We start from the raw sequence: 20,823 nt of genomic DNA on the forward strand, positions 1-20,823 counted from the left end.
TTTCTAATGCGAGAATAGTGCAAAATATGCCTTTTTTACCTCAACTTTCCCTGCGATTTCTTATTCACGATCGATTTGGTTCGTGAAATATCTAACACGTTTGATTTGCTTATTCACTATCGTGGCGTCTTTCATATTGATTCGTTTCTATTCTTCTTTCACGAATCTACTGTTGACATGAGACGTGGTCCACGAAAGTGTGGGCCACAATCGTGCTTCACTACCCGTGTCAACGTAGCTTTACTCGTAGCGATTTTTACCAAGAGACCTTTTTTACGTAAGAAATGACGGAAATGTATATTTTTTCACTCAGTAGTGTAATACAGGTACGGACGAAAAGTTATTATTCTTTAAAACAGCAATATGTGGGTGGCGCCCTCTACAAGTCAGAGTCAGAGTTAATGACATCGAAATCAAATTTCTCATGTCAAACAACGACCAAACATCATTTTTGTTTTATTCAAATATCGACGTTAGCTCAGAAGTTATTAAAAAAAACATTTCTACATCCTCAAAAACAAACCATTTTAGAACATAAATTTATAGAAACTTTTTACTTTTTTTTATCCGCAATATGCTATCGAAGTTTCCCCAGTACAATTCGGACCACCCTGTAAATTTCCCAGAATACAGAATTAATTCCGATTCCTATATTTTCTGAAGGAGATCTCGATTTTTGCGCAAAATTAATTTTAATTTAATATTCGAGATAATGCTAGTCGAGCGAAAAAATTTAAACACAATAAAGCGAATGCATATTCCTTACTTTTCTACCTCTAATCCAGACTTTATCTGAAAGAATTTAAAATTACCTTTCCAAAAATATAGCACACTTGATATTTTGTTATAATCCCCTTCGAAATACAGAATTTTTAAAAGTTCGCCACTTTTAACTAGTAGGCTTTGGACCCCTTATTGATGATATACCCTTAATGGAACTCGAAAACATATTTTCCAGCAAGACGACGCACCGCCTCTGAACGCTGAAGTTATCAGCAAATTTTTGCAGCGAATTTCAAGAATAATTGAATAGCTAAACAAGATCCCAGCCGTTGACCGTCGAGGCCGCCTGACTTAGTGCCCATGGATCTAATCCTATGGATATATTTGCGGAAGAATAAAGGTTCCTTATTCTTCCGTATAATCTCGCCACGAATTAGAAATACTTAGGAGTTATGAGAGGGTATCTTTCACCCCCACTGAGTTAATGATTCCGCGAGAAATGTTAAAAAACTGCCCCGTTTGTCCATAACAGAAGACGGTTGATATGTCAAACACCTGTAGCAAAATCTCATGTCTTGGTTTGCTATTTATTTTTATTGTTATTAGATATAGTTTTTAAATGTATTGATGTTGGTTAAATATATTTTAAATTGTTATAAAATTCTGCATCTCTCGTAGCAAATATTATTTTCGTTCTAATTGATGCTCATAGATAGAATGTTTTTGCATTATAGCCGGTGCCGTTCAAATTATTTAAAGCGGGCGAATTTTTATATACTCTATATCTCAAAGAGGAAGCGAGCAAAATATCAAGTGTGTTATATTTTTGGACAGGTAATTTTAAAATATTTTCAATAAATTAAAAATATACAGGGTGTCCCATATAAAAAATTAAATTTTTTGTTGATAATTCTTAAATCATTAATTTTAAAAAAATTATACTTAAACCAATAAATTTTACGTAAAAAGGTGCTTTGGAAATGTTTTCATAAAAATACAACATTTTCCATAGCAAAAATTGCAGCAATTTGTTAAAAATGCATATTTTTTGAAAACACCCCGTAACTCCGAAACGGTAACAGATATCGATATGCGGTTTTCACCATCATGTTTTTGACAAAAATTGAGCTCCAGACACCGATATTAGTTTTTGTCTATCTCCTATAGAAAAGGATGTTTCCATTTAAAAGCGTCGAATTTGACCCACCCTGTACAGGTTGTCAACGATAAAGTCCATTATCTCATTTTCTTCGAAGTTAAATAATTGAAAATAATTGAATACTCCAATCAATCCTAATTTATATCATATACTAACTAGTGATGGGAATACTGGTTCCACATGAGTCGCATTACAGTAGCGACCGTTCCAAAAAAATACCGCGACAAAATAACGCTATTTTGTAATCGAGGTTCCGACTTCCACAGTGTCGCGGTCCTGCAGTATTTCTGGCATTAATTACCTATTCCCACCAGTGTTGTCAGGTTCTTACAATTGTACCAGCTGTTACAACCATTCGTGCCATGAACTTAGGTACAACTGATATTGGAGATGGAAAATTACCCTATATAAAACCGTCCCAGATACTGGCTTTTGTCAAAGCCCTGTGATTGTATGATGAGTTATAACTCAAGAAAGGGGGAGACAATAGATCTGTAAAGTCGCAGTGATTAACGCCCCTCCCACTCATTTCTACATTCTAGCACCTCAAAATACATTTTGCTGAGATTTATTGACTTTTCCACAACCTTTTTTCACAAACTGCAACTACTCCCAACTTTGCCGTTATCTCTGTACCCGTGTAAATTCATAAACAATTTCATACACAAATTTGTAAAAAATACCGGACGACTAGAAGAATTTATAACAGTGGCAATACGTTAGGTTTCAGTTTTAAAAATTAAAATAAAAAATATGCCCTATTCCCTAAACTGACGTTTTTATTATTTAAGCACGAACAGATTGACTTAAAATATATACATGACATTTTACACGTATTCATACTTTTTATTCGCCTTCTATTCAGAGTAAAGAATTTTTATTTTTAATTTTATTCTTCTGATCCACGGTATAACCGCTATAATTTAAAGAAAAAAAAACACATTTGTAAGATAATTACATTTTTCTATCTTTTGTTCTTAAAATATGTTTGCTTTAAAAACCTAAACAATAAAAAAATGACATAATTAGAATCATTATTCCATCATATATAAATACATATGCTAAAAATTTTATCTAGATGTATATGTTTTTATCTACATATATTTATTATTCGTGGGAAAATTTAGAAGTAAAATGTTAATGTTCATGTCAGGTAATCATAAAATCATTCTTACGTTATTCCCCTTACGTTATATGTTAGTAAAATGTAATTCTCTTTCTTGTTAGATTATATTACTCTAATTAGGATTTTATTTTTAATCAATTGAGGGTGGCTTTACAAGTTTCCGTTTTTTTTCAATCATATTTTCTTCTTTATTTATTCATATATTTGTAAATAGGTTTATTTACCCAAAATGTATTTAGTCATTATTATCAATCATATACTAAAATACACTACTTAATTTATTTGAATTTAATAGAACGCCTCTTGAGAGCGGTGTTTACTTTATAGAAAATGGCCCTATATTTTTTAAAATTTTTAATGCTGAGAAATACAAAAATATATTATATTGCAACATAATATATTTAATGTTAAAATCAAGAACAAAGTTTAAACCACTGTCAAAAAAATTCTTTAATGGTGACCGGTTTCGGCAACGGGAGTACCAACGCCAATAGTAACCGACCAAACCGCGACAGGCGAAAACGGAACCCTAGAACCGCTCCAGCGACTGCTGGAATGAAGTAAGTCGCCACCGTGCCGCCGAGGTCAAGCGTCGATAGCCAGTTACAGCAGGGACCAGTTCCTTCTGTTCGGGACAGGGAACTAAAACTAAGCGCGACGGCTGAAGCGAAGTAGGTTGCCGCCGAGGTCGAGCGTCGATGCCCAGTTACAGCAGTTACTTCTGTTCGCGACAGAAGTTACTTCTGTTACAGCAGTTACTACTGTTCGCGACAGGGAACTACAACTTTAGGAGCGCGACGGCTGGAGCGAATACGTCCCGATCGAGATCGCGCGGCGCTACAGATATACCAGTTCCTGATACTACTGTTGGCGACCGGCGAAATCGCGACGGCTGGAGCTAAACACGTCGCTATGCGGTTACTACGGTTCGAGCTAACTTCAAGAGCGATTATAAATAATTTATAATTTTGTCGTCATTATGATCGTCGTTCTTCAGTAAACAGGTTCATGATTCGTTGTGGAGCGCGACACGACGTTACTCCAAAATCGCGTTACTCAAATACCGACACGTCACTAATACTAACATACCAAATATCGTTTTTTTATCTGAAAAATAAAAAAGTTATAGGGGTGAGCTACTTTTGAGACGCACCCGGTATAACAACTTTTAATCGGCATTAAACTGCTTATATACACTATTTCGCTAACAAGAGAAAAAAAATCATCAGTCTAGTGTGAGCAATCGGAGCAAACGCACCTCTGAGGATGCTAGCCACTCGTGCTAGCGAAACGTTCGAATTCGTGCTAGCGAAACGGAAGCAATTCTAACCGACCGACGACGACGGTTTAAAAACCCGAAAAACCAAATTTCTTCAAACGATGGCCGCGAAAGCCTAAACTACTACAGAGAAAAAAAAGTTAGTAGCTTACATGCTTTTTTTTGAAAAATATTCCAGTGATAACCCATATACACGTCCCTGGTGAATATGTCAACAATTTTTTAGCTATAACATAAATGTCGCATTTATAGTAACTTTTACCCTCAAAATTTTATTCGAAACGCTAAAAGTACTTGGATGAAAATTATAATAAATTAAAAAATAGTAAGACTTTAACACCCTGTAGTACGAGAGCTAGTAACGTCGGAAAACAAGTATTTTAAGAAAGCTGGTTCCTTAATATATCATTTACTATGCTCTCTGGAACAGCATGCGGCCCGTCTGGCTGCCGGTAAACGTTGCGTTCCCTACTGCGCATTGAAAGAAGATCCTATATTTTTATAAGTACTTTAAATTCTAGTATTGAATATAAACCGACCAAGTCTCCATAGCTCAGCGCGTAGAGCTGGTTAGGTTAGGTTAGGTTGACAGGCGGAACTGTCAAGCGAGGAGTCAGAGTTGTAGGGGTCAGGGCAAAAACTTTTTTATTTTATTTTCGTTTATATTCTGATAGTAAAGTATAAAATAATTCTAGGAATTAAAAAAAAAACAAATATTTAATACTTTTCTATCAGATTATAAATGAAAATAAAATAAAAAATGTTGCCCTGACCCGGTCTCGAACTCTGAACCCTCGGTTCGTAGTCGGAAACTCTACGCTCTGCGCTATGGAAACTTATTCGATTTATATTCAATATTAGAATTTAGCGGACTAAATAAAAAATAGGATCTTCTTCCGATGAGCAGAAGTAAACGCAACGGGTATCAGCAGCCAGATGGACCGCATGAGCGGTTCCAGAGAGCATAGTAAAATATATATCAAAGATCCAGCTATCTTAAAATACTTTCTCGAAATCGTTGCTAGCTCTTAGACTACTGTAGCTACGAAACAAAGCAGAATCGGACCTATGTTGATATCAAAAATAAATCATATGCCCCATCAGAGATGGCACATGTGTTTTGAAACACCCTGTCAAAATAGAAAAACATATTAATATTAAAATATCTGTGGGAAAAATATTTTTAAATCATACTGGTTTTCGTGATTAAATTTTATTGGTTTTGTTAGATTTAATTAGTATATTTCTCTGAGGTTTGAAATAAATTTATATAATATTAACTGGCGACACTTATTTTTTACATATTGATTTTATAGGTCAATAAAATATTATGGTTATTTAGTAGGTACCTGCAAAATATCTATTACAGAACTTAATTACATTACTGCCTTAAACATAAAGTAAAGTGTAAATGGAGAACACATCACAAACATGCTCGAGCGACAACCTCGACATCAACAGGGAATTAAATTCTATTGAGCCCGTTTAGAGCCAAATAGCACGTTGTACATGAACTTAGCTTAATTGTACAGAAATAATTGGACATAGTCTACAGTAAACTCTGCGAGGCCACGTGGAAGTAATAATGATTTAATAAAAAACAAGTTTGTAATAATAATATCTATAGTATGTCCCCGGATTGTTTTTCCAAGAAGATAATAAACCTTTTTATAATTGACATTTTGAGAAAAATGCATTTTTCATAAAAATGTTTGCTTGTTCTGAAATGGTTAATCCTGTTTATACTTTTCCAAATTTCCATACCGTTTTAGAGAAAATTAAAAGAAAAACTTGAAAATATATAGTTGAATTTTTTAAAGCCCTAAAAATCAAAACGCGTTTGTACAGGGTGTTTCAAAAAACATGTGCTCTCGTGGGGAGATTCCTCGCGTAAAAATAAGATTTATTTTTCATATCAACATATGTCCCATTCTGTTTTGTTTCGTAGCTACAGGGTGTTAAAATTTTTATATTTTTTCGATTTATTATAATTTTCTTCCAAGTACTTGCAGCGTTGCGAATGAAATTTTGAGGATAAAAGTTACTATGAATGCGGCATATTTGAAAGCTAAAAAAATGGCGACATATTCACCAGGGACGTACATACGGGTTATCACTGGAATATTTTTCTAAAAAAAACATGTACGCCTCTGACTTTTTTCTCTTGTTAGCGAAATAGTGTAAACAATTTAATGGCGATTAAAAGTTATCTCTTGATATTTTGTCGATTTTGGCCTATTTGATGAGATAAACGGAATTTTATTAATTTATCATGGTCCAAGTCTAATAACAACCTTTAAAAAAAATTATCATTACCTTGGGAAAGTTTTAAATAAGTACTAATTGATTCCCCGTCAAAAATATATGAAAAAAACTTCCTATACACATAGATATGGAAATGCATAGTTTTAGAGTTACAAGATGTTAAAAATGTGTAAAATTAGGTTTTTTGTAAGTATCTTAAATATCATTATTTTTGTATTTGAAATTGCTGTAGGTTGGACTAATAGTAATAATAACTAATAGTAATAATATTTAATAATAAATTTTGTAAAATATATAAGTTATTAATTTAATTTTTAATATTAATTTTATTAATTGTGATTAATAAAATTGCGTTTATCTCATCAAGGAGACCGAATTCGACAAAATATCAAGAGATAACTTCTAATTGGCATTAAATAACCTACCCAATGTTGATATCAAAAGAAAAAAAGTCCATATGCACGTCCCTGATGAATTTATCGACACATTTTTAGCATTAAAATATGTGGCACTTATAGTAACTTTTACCCTCAAAATTTCATTCGAATCAGTAAAAATACTTGGAAGAAAATTATAATAAATCGAAAGATTATTAAGACTTGATTATTATTGACATATGTTGATATGAAAAATAAATCTTATTTTTACGTGAGGAATATCCCCAAGAGAGATGGCACATGTTTTTTGAAACACCCTGTATAGTTATATTAATTTTATTTTCATTCTTTGATAGATTGTTAACGACAGAATCTTAATTAAAATCATATGTGTTGCTGTTTTAAAATGTTAAAGGAATGTGATACTTTATATTGATACTTTATAAACAGCAAAAAATATGACGTTAATCAATATTAATAATAAGCATCTATGAAAGACTAAAGCAGAAATTGTATTAATTACCATAAGAACGGCATTTGATTTTTAGGTAATAAATAGCTTATAAATATAACTGTTGATTGAAACGATTGAAAATATTTCCTAATATGGCGAGAAAAGAAGCTGTAATAAAATTGTTAAGACTTATTTTTTCAGTTTACCCAACTGTAACAAGTATTTAAATCATTGCGCGTTTCTCTTTTAAAATTAATATAGCTATCTACACAATATGAATAAACTTAATTTTCGCATTTTTTTGTTGTCACAGCTTAAAATTACTGTGAACATGCAGAATGTGGGCAATGTACGAGGTAGCAACATTGCATTCTCTACGAGATTGTCTCTATGCACTGTAAACGAATTTCCGGAGATTGAACAGTTGCACGCAAAAGCTTTTCACGTTTTCCGGAAAACGCCAAGAAAAATATAAAATTTTTAACTTTTTTTGCAAAAAACCTCATAGGCGTGTTATAATACTTATTTCTGAGACACCATGTACAGGGCGAGTCTTAAATAAGTGCAGATATTTTCAGGGCTGGTACATCTCGAGAATAAAAACATATTTTCTCTTTACCGTTTTTCAAATAAATTCAAAATAACCAAGTTATTTTACTTTGAAAATTTCCAAAAAAAAACGATTTTTTGATAAAATTTTGAGAACCACTGTATTTTTTCTGAATTTTCTTTCTTTTAAATTTAATCTACTACCTATAGTAGGTTACCATATGATCAAAAAATTATGTTTTTTAACTAAAAACTAAAAAACATTTCCAAAAATTTCTAATTTTTAATTTTTTTTTCGCCCGCAACCTCATAATAATGTGTAGTACCCCTAAAAATATTTGTACCTATTTAAGGCGCACCCTGTATAATTGACAATCAAACCAGAAAAAAAAACAGCTTTATGCGCTGGTTAATTACATTCATAAATTGACATATTAATGAAAAATATTTTTTCTACGACTAGCCTAGAAAATGCTGTTTGACACATGGAAAACTCGATCTAAAATTGGCGTTTTGCAAACTGTTGTTCTAAGGATTTAGCGCACGACATGTGTCATTTTGACACATGACATATCGAAGAAAAAAACGGAATACAGCTTAAGTAAAACGGGTTTTAATATAAAATTTAACTTAGAAACAATCTTTAAAGTAATTCTCCGCCTTAATTTTGAAGCCTTTCAAAGGCCTCAAAATTAAGTTTATACTAGAAATGCAAATTGATTGAACGCATCCAACTAATTTTGAATCTAATGTGGTTAGTAATTGAATTATTCAGTGCGTGGTTCGTTCTTCTATCATATCGATACCGCACTAAGGCATTTTAGATCTAGAATATACTGTACGATCAAAATAATTTATTATCAAGTGAACTTTGATTCTGGCAGTACCATTAAAATTCAAACAAATACAAAAAAAATACAAAACAATTTTTCGTAAAAAATATTTATATAAAAACATGCCTTAAATGCGTTAACACTTTTTGATAATATTATATTATTTGGAGTACAAAATTACTAAACTCACTCTACACTATTAATATGTTTAATAGATTTTTATCAGAGACAGTGGCTGTATACCGGATGCGTCTCTTATAACTTTTCTATTTTTCAGAGAAAAAAAACGAGATTTGATATGTTAGTATATGACATAAATTAGGATTGATTGACGTATTCAATTATTGTTACTGTTTCACCCGAAATGACTTTTGATTTTTAAATGACACCCTCGGTATATTTCTACTTTATTCAATAGAAAATGACACTCTTAATAGAATAATAATTTATATTATTTGCTTTTGACATTTTTCCTTAAAATCGTTTTTTAAATTTCAATCTATAATGCCATGGCTGTGCTTAAAACACTAATTTTTAATCAAGGAGCCTTTGAAAAATAGATTTGATTGTCTAATGTTTTTCATGTCTTATCCTGGCCGGTTTAAATATAATCGTATTTTAATCATATGTCAATTTTTTTCAAATGGAACAATCGTGGCTTCTTAGCATATTTGAAAAAAACATTTTTTTGCGAATAATTTGGTATCACACACTTGGTATTTTGAGTTAAATTGTCGTTATGAACTGTATGTTACAATGACATTCTATTTAGAGAGTCATTTTCCATCGGATAAAGGAAAAAAATACCGAGGGTGTCATTTAAAAATCAAAATTGTAGTGATTTCCGGTGAAACAGGAAGTGACCAAAAACAAATGAATACGTACGAATGAACAAATAATATCTGTCAATCCTAATTTATGTCATATACTAACATACCAAATCTCGTTTTTTTATCTGAAAAAATAAAAAAGTTACAAGGGTGAGCCACTTTTGAGACGCAACCAAAATAAAAATAAAATTGTAATTTTCAAAAGATATTATTTAACGACAACTGAAGAATCAAATTCGGTTTTCCGTTTGAACAAATTTTAAATGAAACAACACCCACAATGGAATAAAAAAGATCAACTAAAATCAAATAATATTCTTTGTATTGGCGAAAAAACAAAGTTAATAATCAAACAGGAATAATCTTACTTTGAAAATATACGAACAAAGAAAGATTTACATTGTCAAGGTTAAGACCGAAAATCCGGCAAAAATTTACCTTGGCATTCAAAGAGACAAAGCGAATAAAAATAATTGACTTTGCTGTCGGGGCCCGAGGCAAACAGACTTACAGATTAAATAAATAATTTATGTTAACTTTTCAATTTTGTTTGTAAAGTATAATAAGATTGGATGGTAATTCTAAACCCAATAACAATATTTATTTAAATTATTACTTTTTTATTCGTATTGACATTTTCGTTCATAATATAAGACGTTATGATTCGCACTTCTTTTATATAAACTATTCCTAGAAAGACTATTCTACGAGACTTGAAGTTTATATGTAGTTTTTGATAAACATTGTCAACCATAGTTATTTACCTGGATTTAGAAAATATTATTTTCAACAAAAAATATAATAATGAGCTTCCATATTATATAGTTAAAAAAATTACTCAAATGATTTAACTAAAAATATATTTATCCATAATTTTATATCAAGAATGACTTTCCAATACTTAGTACTACAATCAATATTTTAAATTATATTTTGAACCTGTAACTCAGATGCAAAAAAAACGAAAAGGAAAAATTTTTGGTCAAGCTTAAAATGTTATATTTTTTTTTTATTTTTGCAGTCATTTCGTTAGTAAATTTTCCTGAAACCTTATTTTTCGCTCAAAGCCATGACTCCTGAGCATTTTGTTTTTTCATTCATGTCAACACATGCCTTGGTTAATTTTTACGAGCAAAATCAAGTTGCCACTAACATTTTCAATTTTTTCAATCATCTTGCTTTTTGACGTTATTCTTCATAAGGTGGCTTTGGTGATTTGGTTCATAGGTGGCTTTGGTGATTATTATTGTGTACGATTGAATATGGTTAGAATAAGTGTCGATGATTATGCAAAAGTCATTGACTTTGTTGAAGATAATTTGGCTGAAATAATGAATATTCGCTTGGTCCTTGAAGAATAATAGAAAAATTTCACCGTTATTCGCAGAAATATTTATGGCAGATTTTGAAAAGAAGCTATTTAAAAACAAGAGTAGTTTAATATCAAAAATAAATTATTGGGCAAGATATGTAGATGACATTTTTTGTATTTGGTCAGGCACCGAGAGAAATTTAAACAGTTTTTTAACATTATTAAATTCAATTAACCCGAGAATACAATTTACTATGAAAAAGGTATTAATACCATCAATTTTCTTGATGTTACAATTATAAAACAGTCTAATAGATTACAATTTGATATTTACAGGAAACCCACTACCACAGACACTGTAATACATAGTCAATCACACCAATCCTGGCAAATCAAAATGTCACCCTTTCATAGTTTAATTCATAGATTAGTAATGTTTCCACTGAGCCCAGAGAATTTTAAAAAAGAGTTAAATATTATTAAACAGATCGCCATCAACAATGGATATAAGTGTTCCCTTATTGATAATATGCTAAAGAAAAAACAAAACAAAATATTAATGAAAAATTTTTAATCCGCTAATTCTAAAGACAATAACAATTATCAACCTTTAAACTACATTCCTAATTTAACTAACAAAATATCAAATAATCTCAATAAAATAGGATGTAAAACTATTAACGTAAATAAAAGAAATTTAGGTCAAATTTTATTAAATAATAAAGACAAAACTAATGTCAAAAATAAGTCGGGTGTATATAGGGTGGATTGCAATACTGTGATGCCGTGTACATAGGCCAAACAGGTAGAAATTTAGATATAAGGATTAAAGAACATGTAAAGTATATTATAATCTCCAGCATAGTTCTGGTCTTGCAACTCATTGTATAGTAAATAATCACAAAATTAATGAAAACTCAATTAAGTTACTACACAGAGAAACAAAAGGTAGACGCTTAAATTACATTGAACAGTTAGAAATACTAAAATCTGTTAAAAACGAAAATAATGTTAACGACCAACAAGGATTTCTAAACACATTTTTTATTACCCCTATTGTAAACTCTCTGAACCCACCCCCATAGCAAATATATATAAAGTTACAGTGTAGTTAGACGATTAGTTCTTAAAAAACTCTTGAAAAAGGCCTAACAAGCCGAAACATATATGTAGAGTTAAAGTTACTCTTATTAAAAGTTTTTTGAAACATCTAAAAGCGTGCTTTATTAAAATACTAATAATAGAAAAACATAAGGCAATATATTTGTAGCGTCATTAACGGTATGAATGGACGTCTACAGACAGTTTTAACAGCAGAAGGAGGCAATATAAATTATTAGAGTATTTTTTACAAGTTTTTTGGTGTTTGTACACTTACAGTGTTATTACAGTTTTTTTAATATCCTTAGTTCTGTTAGTGTTACTAATACTTACTAAAACCAAGCCTGTATCGTTACGTTTTAAGGTTTTTTAAATTTTAATATAGTGTTCTAATCAGTGTCAATATGACATTACGACAATAGTCACCAAACTACATCGTGATATTCGAAAATAACATCATGAAGTAATGATAGTTGAAAAAATTGCAAATTGTTGCTGGCAAGTTCACTTCGTTCTTAAAAATTAAACAAAAGCATGTGTTGACATGAGTCAAAAAACAAAATATTCAGTAGATATATGGTTCTGACTGAAAAATAATGTTTTACGAAAAGTTACTCACGAAATTATTGCAAAGGGTGTTTTAAAATTAAGTTAAAAAACAACCCTTCGATTAACCCTGTATAATAAGCCAAATACTAAAGTTTATAAAAAACTGAGTTTATAAATTAAAGTTGACAGATTTATATCGTCAGTGAAACGTGATAACCTGCTAATTCCATTTTTTATGTTAATATTTTTTTTATATGATTAGAAAGAGAAAAAAATACTCTATAAGTAGGGAAAGCAAATGCATTTTTTCCCATTAAAAAAAATTGCTATTTTAACTCAATAATATCTGCTAACTCCCAGAGATGTGAAATAAACACCGAAATGCTGCTATCTCCCTAATTTCCGTTACGATCACGCTAAAGTAAATACACGGATTCTTACTCGTATGTTTCTTTAGTACAACGATCCAGAGTCGCACTAGGCCAAAGGGGCCCGGGTGGCAATGTAAGGAGGGGCCCGTGTGGATTTTTTTGCGTATTTTTTCGCCTTAGGTTTTGGTCAATTTTTCCCTATTATATACAGGGTGAGTCTTAAATAAGTGCAAATATTTTTAGGGGTAGTATATTTCGACCCAAGAAACACGATTATGATTTTTTTTGGGCGAATTTTTTTTTTGAATATTTGGAATTTTTTTAATAAAATTTTTGAATTTTTTTTTAATTTTTAGTTTAAAAACATACTTTGTTTGTAATATGGCAACATTGGTAGTAGATTAAATTTACAAGAAAGAAAATCGACTGGTTCTCAAAATTTTAGCAAAAAATTGGAAATTTTAAAAGTGAAATAACCCGGTTGTTTTGGATTTATTAAAAAAAACGGTAAAGAGAAAATATTATGTTTCTTTTATCGAGTTTTACTAGCCCTGAAAATATCTGCACTTATTTAAGACTCACTCTGTATAGAAATCGGGAAACTACCCTAATGCAAGGTAAACCAATGCAATGCAAAAGGAAATATTGTTAAGAATAAATAATGTACTATAAAGGGGGCCCGCGAAGGCTGGAGCCCCCCTAATAGTTATATATATATGTAGTATATAATATGGCCAGCCCGACCCTGCGTCGCTCCGTTCTGTAAATACGGGGTATCCGTAAAGGGTAAGGGAAAAAACGAAATTCTCTATATACGAGCAATTCATCGGCCATGCCTTACTTGTACAAGAATTTCCATAATACCTAATCAGTTTTATTTTTTTCAACGTTTATCCATGTAAATGATACATAATCTTTATAAAAATTAAAAAAATAAGGAGAAAAGTAATAAAAATTTAATAAAATCGCGCTGTTTTCATTCTATAATGACCGCACTGTTTTCCAAGCTCGGACTACTACCGTTGTAAAAAAATAGGGTAAGCATGGAAGGATTCTACAAGTGAAAGAATTATAAGTTAAATTTTTAAATTATTTTCATATTCATTAAGTCCAAAAGTTCAGTTCTTTAAAAATGCATTAAAAATTTATTCGTTTTTGGACTTGTATGTTTTGGTTCTAGACCGACGCACAGTGGGGTATTTGACACTGATAGTTGATCGAAATTTTTTTATGTAGACCTTATATAAATTATTGCTATTTTCAATTAAAGAGGAAATAATATGAACAAAATAAAGGATAATTCGTCGATTCTAAAAAAAGAAAGAAAAATCACTGTTCCAGTGTTTCCACGGTCAGTGCCAGTAGTAATATCGCAACTACTACTACTAATGCTACGCTGATCCGCGAGCAATGCCCATACCACTAAAGCCGCTACTAATGCCAAATTGTGCTATACTGCTAATGGCACTAATGCGATCGCTTTGTACACAACAATGCCATCGCGGTTTACACCTCGCATTAGTATATCACTGATTGGCAAATTAGAGGAAACCAAGAATGTTTTTCTCATTTTATCAGCAAAATCGCAAAAAGTCGCAGTATTTTATTTTACTGTATGAAAGCCCAATGTTTACTAAGTAAAACGAATATAGACAATATGCTGAATTCTTCGAAATGCGCAACTAAATCTCTAAGTATAATAAAAATGTCACAAATTTAATCAAATTTTCTGAACGCCTAACTTTTAGTTGCAAATAATATCGTTAGTATAGAGAATATCAAAATAAATAATACGTTTTTGTAGAATACATACCTGCAGCTTGCTGAGCCATTTTCAATCAAAACGATAAAAAGAGCACAAGAACAACAACGATTTATAATTTTAAACATAAAATTTAGCCATTTACCTCTTATCTGTGAGAAGTAACAACTTTGACGTTTCGAGAAAAAAAACAAATGAATGCAACTAAACACACCCGCCATTCATGGCAGAGATGATTTAACTTATCATTTATCTTTTTTTGTGAAATCTTAAACACATTTGCTTTTTCGAATTTCGCTCACCTTTTTCATGCTAATACCCCACCGTGCGACGATATGATAAATATGTATATAGTTACGAATATCATATTTTTTAAATTTAATTGATTATTTCTAAATCTGTTTGGGTAATATTCAATTCCATTTTCAAAATATAAAGGTTGCTATCTTCAGAAATATAATTTTATGTCTTATTTCTGCATGTGTATTGTGTCTCTATTTAAAAATTAAGTAACATGAAATATTGAGTTTTATTGTTCCCCAGCAAATAAAATGCTTATTTCTTTATCATATTAATGCATGAAAATTCTTCCTACATGTATACATATTTTTTTGTACCGTTTTTTTGCTCTCCTGTAAAATTAGGAATAATAGAGTTTAGCAGTTTATCACATTTCACAGACGATATACAGTTTGCTAAAAAATCATGAAAACACTTTAAACTTAATGTTCGGTTGCGTTTTTTTTTGTATCTGAGTGTTCATATATTAAATAGCTATCTGAGTGTTATCTATGCTTAAATGTAATATATTTCGAGATATTTGCATGTTAGTATTGTCCTTTTAGTAAAATGCTATTTTGTGGTTTGCTTATTTTAAATAAAATCTATCTATTTTATACTACAAGAATTAGAGTTCTATTTAAAATTCTAAAAATATTTTTTATACGAATAGGTAGCCATTTCCTGTTAAATCGGAAGTAGCAAGAAATATAATATATTTTAAAGAGGATGCATGCACATTCTGATTTCTATCTAAATTTAATTCTAAAAAATAACATCGAACGAGATGTGTGAAGAAATCCTGTATGCTTATCAGGGCATTCTAAAAGGGTTCATATATCGCTAATAATTATGTTACAGCTATTATATTTACGATTAGTGACGTAATGAAATGCAGTAATACTGTCATATTCATCAATTTGTAAATCGAAATTAAAAAAGAATAATAATATTAATATGACCTAATTAAATAAAACTATTAATAAAGTTAATTAAAATTTTGACCAATACGTTTTGTAAATATAAAAAATATTTACTATTTTCCTTTTTTAACCTATATAAAATTAATTTATTCTAATTAATGCTTATCAACATTGACAAAAGCAATGTTTTAAAGATCAGAAAAATCTATTGAATTCTAACCAAAATTACGAAATAAAAAATATATTTTATAATATTATAATTAACTTACTTACCTATATAAATGTAGTTACATCAAATAATGCGCTATTGTTTTATTGTAAATATTATTACCATTGTAAACAATCGTCATTTTAAAAGTCAGCAACCAATACGGCGATTGTTCACCGAAGCTTCAAACGTCCATATTCTTTTTGTAAATAATCATATTGAAGCTGGGATTGACGTGCGTTTAAAAAGCGATTTTTCTAAGTAAATGCTTAAATGAGTGTGTGAGTGCAAGTGTGTGTTGTGGCAGACGTCACATTGCGGGATGCTTCTATACCCAAGGAGAGCAAAAGTAAAACGAGGGGAGGACCTTGGCCAAGGCCGAAAATGTCTAAGGCTTCGACCCGAGATCAGACGTCAATATGAAATCTGCTATAAGCCAGCAGTCCTTTTGTATTCTTTTACTTTTTTCCATAAGAACTGTTAAAATTACCTTATATCTATCAAAAATAGTAGATAAAATAGTACTTTAACTGCAAGAGTAGATTAAATAATACTTTAACAGCGAGGATAGGTTAAAAACTTTATTTCTTCACGCACGTTTTTTAATTGCTTCCATTTTTGAAAATTTTTGTATTCCTTTCCATAAGTTGTTCGAGATTTAAATGGAAGTAGTTTGGATATGACGTTTAGCCTGAATATCTGTAGGTAATTTACTTATTTCGTTTTGAGCCATTTCTGATTCCAATTCAATCAGCAATCGACACGAAAGAGAATTAAAAAATATTGACTCAAAACTGACAACTAAAGAGACAGCTTTATTTATTTGCCAAATTACATAGAAACCAACGCCAACCCAGCACAATATTTTTTCTACTCATAATAAATTCCATGAAATAATAATTTCTGAATATTTTTTAACACGTAACTCGCTATGGAAAAAAATATTGTTTTATACACGACGATAAAATTGCATTATCGTCTCCCGAAATTAATACATTTATAATTTAGTGTATTCATCGTATGTTCAACAAAAAAGATAGTAGAACTTTATAACAAATGATTTTAACAAGTATTATATATAATTTTTTAAGCTGCCCCCTACACTTGACGCTGACGATCATATTTTACCTTTACTTTATGCGTTGTATAGGGTGTCTCATTTTCGTCTGTTTTATCGGATTTCTTGTTTATAAATAAGGTACAAAAATGGCAATTTGCATTATAAAAATATACAGGGAGAGTAGTTTAATAAGTGCAAATATTTTCAGTGCTAGTAGATCTCGAAGTATAGATTTGCATAATAAATAAAATAAACTTTGCAATTAATATTCTTGTACCTGTCTGTTTAAAAATTGGGACTGCAATTTATATTATGTGATTTATACATTAACCTTTACCACAGCCTATATAGAGCGATTAAGACTCGACGAGTGCAAATATTTTTAGGGATAGTATATTATTTGAACCCCAGAAAAAAAACGTTTTCTTAACAAGGTCCGATTAAATGTATATCTCCGAAAGTTCCAAGAAAAGTCGTAATATATCTACAAATTCATTTGCCCACTAGTAGATATAAAAAGCATTTTTGGTAAACTCTGTCTCAAATAGTTTCTGAAAAATAAAATTAATTTTTTTAAAAATGTCCGATTAAATTTATATCTGCGAAACTAAAGTTCCAAGAAAAGTCGTAATATATCTACAAATTCATTTACCCTTTAGTAGATATAAAGAGCATTTTTGGTAAACTCTGTCTCAAATAGTTTCTGAAAAATAAAATTAATTTTTTTAAAAAGGTCCGATTAAATTTATATCTCCGAAACTAAAGTTCCAAGAAAAGTCGTAATATATCTACAAATTCATTTACGCACTAGAAGATATAAAAAGCATTTTTGGTAAACTCTGTCTCAAAGAGTTTCTGAAAAATAAAATTATTTTTTTTAAAAAGGTCCGATTAAATTTATATCTCCGAAACTAAAGTTCCAAGAAAAGTCGTAATATATCTACAAATTCATTTACCCACTAGTAGATATAAAAAGCATTTTTGGTAAACTCTGTCTCAAATAGTTTCTGAAAAATAAAATTAATTTTTTTAAAAAGGATTTTTTAAAATTTTTGGTTAAAAACATAATATATACAATTTGGATGGCTCACCCCTATAATGGATGCGTCTCAAAAGTGGCTCGCCCCTATAACTTTTTATTTTTTTCAGATAAAAAAAAACGAGATTTGGTATGTTAGTACATGACATAAATTAGGATTGATTGGTGTATTCAATTGTTTTTGGTCACTTACTGTTTCACCGGAAATGACTATAACTTTTGATTTTTAAATAGCCCCTCGGTATTTTGTTACTTTATTCGATAGAAAATAACACTCTGAATAGAATGACATATCATAATATGTCAACTTTTGACATTTTCGAATATGGTTTATTTGAAATTGCAACATACGATTCATAACGACAATTTGACTCGAAATACAAGTGGGTGGTACCAAATTATTCGTAAAAAATGCCTTTTTGAGATATGCTAATGAGCCACCCTTATTCCATTTGAAAAAAATTGAGATACATACTAGGTATATGATTAAAAATATGAATTGAGCATCTTTTAACCGGCCAGTACAAGACACGACAAACATTAGACATTAGACGATTAAATCTATTTTTTCCCAAGGTTCCTTGATTAAAAATTAGTGTTTTTAACACAGCTATGGCACTCTAGATTGAATTTTAAAATACAATTTTGTTTTAAGGGAAAATGTAAAAAGTTGACATATAATATGTCATTACATTTAGAGTGTCATTTTCTATCGAATACAGTAAAAAAGAGTATTCTAGTATTTTCTCTTTACCGTTTTTCCGAGGTATTTTACTTTGAAAATTTCGAAAAAAAAACTTTTTTTTTGCTTAAATTTTGAGAACCGCTAGATCTTTTCTGTGTTTTCTTTCTTGTAAATTTAATCTACTACCTATGTTGCCATATTGTCAAGAAATTATGTTTTTTTCTTAACTAAAAACTAAAAACAATCCAATCATATCTATTCAACAACATATATGAACATTAATCATTTATGAAAACTTAAGTAGATTAGTAAATAGATATAAATTTATAAAAAATATCTCACTGCCAAACAAATATTGTTTGCGAGACATTTCCAAAAATAGCTAACTTTAGTAGTATTTTCAAACCGATCACCAATTAAAGCAAAGAAAGATTATAATATTACACTTTAAAATATCCTTTACATAAAAAACGGAAACTTTGGACATTATTAACTATGATTCAATTTCAGGACTGTTATTCCTGAACGGCCTTGGTCTTGGCATTGGACCATTTTTGTGCAGCTAAAGCATGCGCAAATGGGTCCTTATCGAATGGAAGAAATAATGGCAAAAACACGACGCATTCGATAAATTCAAACGGATTATTAGATAAGGACGACTGTGGATATCATTATGAGGAAGTGTCAGACTTAGCTTGTTTAGAATGTCTTGATCAGTAATATAAGTATAAAGATTTAAGCTAGATTTTTTAATTTATAAAAAAAATATTTGATTTTCTGTAAACTAATTTAGTTTTTAATTCAACATTTTTATAAATAAGATCTGTTCAAATTATTTAGATCTTTATGCTGGAGTTAAGTATTATAGAGTCTTATGTTGAACATAGTTGAAAGAATTTTGTATACAACAAATACAATGTTAAAAATTTAATTATTATTTATTATTAATTTCTTTAAAATTTGATAACCAATTCCCCAAAACTCACTATCTGTGAAACTTTTTATAGTTTCGGTATTAGAATATAATTAATAAAATTCATATAATTTATATAAATAAGTATTTACAGTCGTCTCTTAACTGACAAGTTTTCTTTAATAAAACAAAGAATAAAAAAAACGCCGAGTATCCGAATTTTTACAGTTTTTGTTAAATATATTTGGGTAAAATCTTCAAAACCTATATTTTGAAATATTACATTTGTTTAAAACAAAAATTAATGTTATTTGAAATATATAATATATATCTATTATGTTTGTTTCTATTCGTGTTTCGTTCTCTGATTTGAAGTTTCCATCTATTTTGGTAACAAGTTTGTATATATTTGGTTGCCTATTCAGTTTCTCTTAAACAGAGAGAACAGTTCTATTTTATATTGGCCGCGCATAAATAAAGCCTGTATATAAATTGTATATAATATATTATAGCGAGTTACGTTTTAAAAAATATTCAGAAATTATTATTTCAAGGAATTTATTACGAGTAGAAAAAATATTGTGCTGGGTTGGCGTTGGTTTCTGTGTAATTTGACACATAAATAAAGCTGTCTCTTTAGTTGTCAGTTTTGAGTCAATATTTTTTAATTCTCTTTCGTGTCGATTGCTGATTGAATTGTAGCCAGAAATGGCTCAAAACGAAATAAGTAAATTACCAACAGATATTCAGGTTGAGGCGACAAACGCCATATTCAAACTACTTCCATTTAAATCCCGAATAACTTATGAAAAGCAATACAAAAATTTTCAAAAATGAAAAGGGTCAATTAAAAAACGCGCGAGAAAAAATAAAGTTTTTAACCTATCCTCGCTGTTAAAGTATCATTTAATCTACCCTTGCAGTTCAAGTACTATTTTATCTACTATTTTTGATAGATATAAGGCAAGTTTAACAGTTGCTATGAAAAAAAACATTATTTAACTAGCAAGTGATTCATTCTAATAA

At 30.0% G+C, this 20,823-nt stretch overlaps 1 protein-coding gene across 1 annotated transcript in view; it reads right to left on the reverse strand.

The window, feature by feature from the left end:
• Positions 1 to 16,372, reverse strand: part of LOC115874444 (synaptotagmin-12) — a 53,468-nt gene extending 37,096 nt beyond the window's left edge. Inside the window, exon 1 of the mRNA XM_030889605.1 lies at positions 16,166 to 16,372. The gene's annotated coding sequence lies outside the window, so the exon portion shown is untranslated. The remainder of the gene's footprint in view (positions 1 to 16,165) is intronic.
• Between the last annotated feature and the right edge of the window lie 4,451 nt (positions 16,373 to 20,823).

Source organism: Sitophilus oryzae, unplaced genomic scaffold (assembly GCF_002938485.1).
Source record: "Sitophilus oryzae breed Bouriz unplaced genomic scaffold, Soryzae_2.0 scaffold_1297_pilon_pilon, whole genome shotgun sequence".
Lineage (NCBI taxonomy): Eukaryota > Metazoa > Arthropoda > Insecta > Coleoptera > Curculionidae > Sitophilus > Sitophilus oryzae.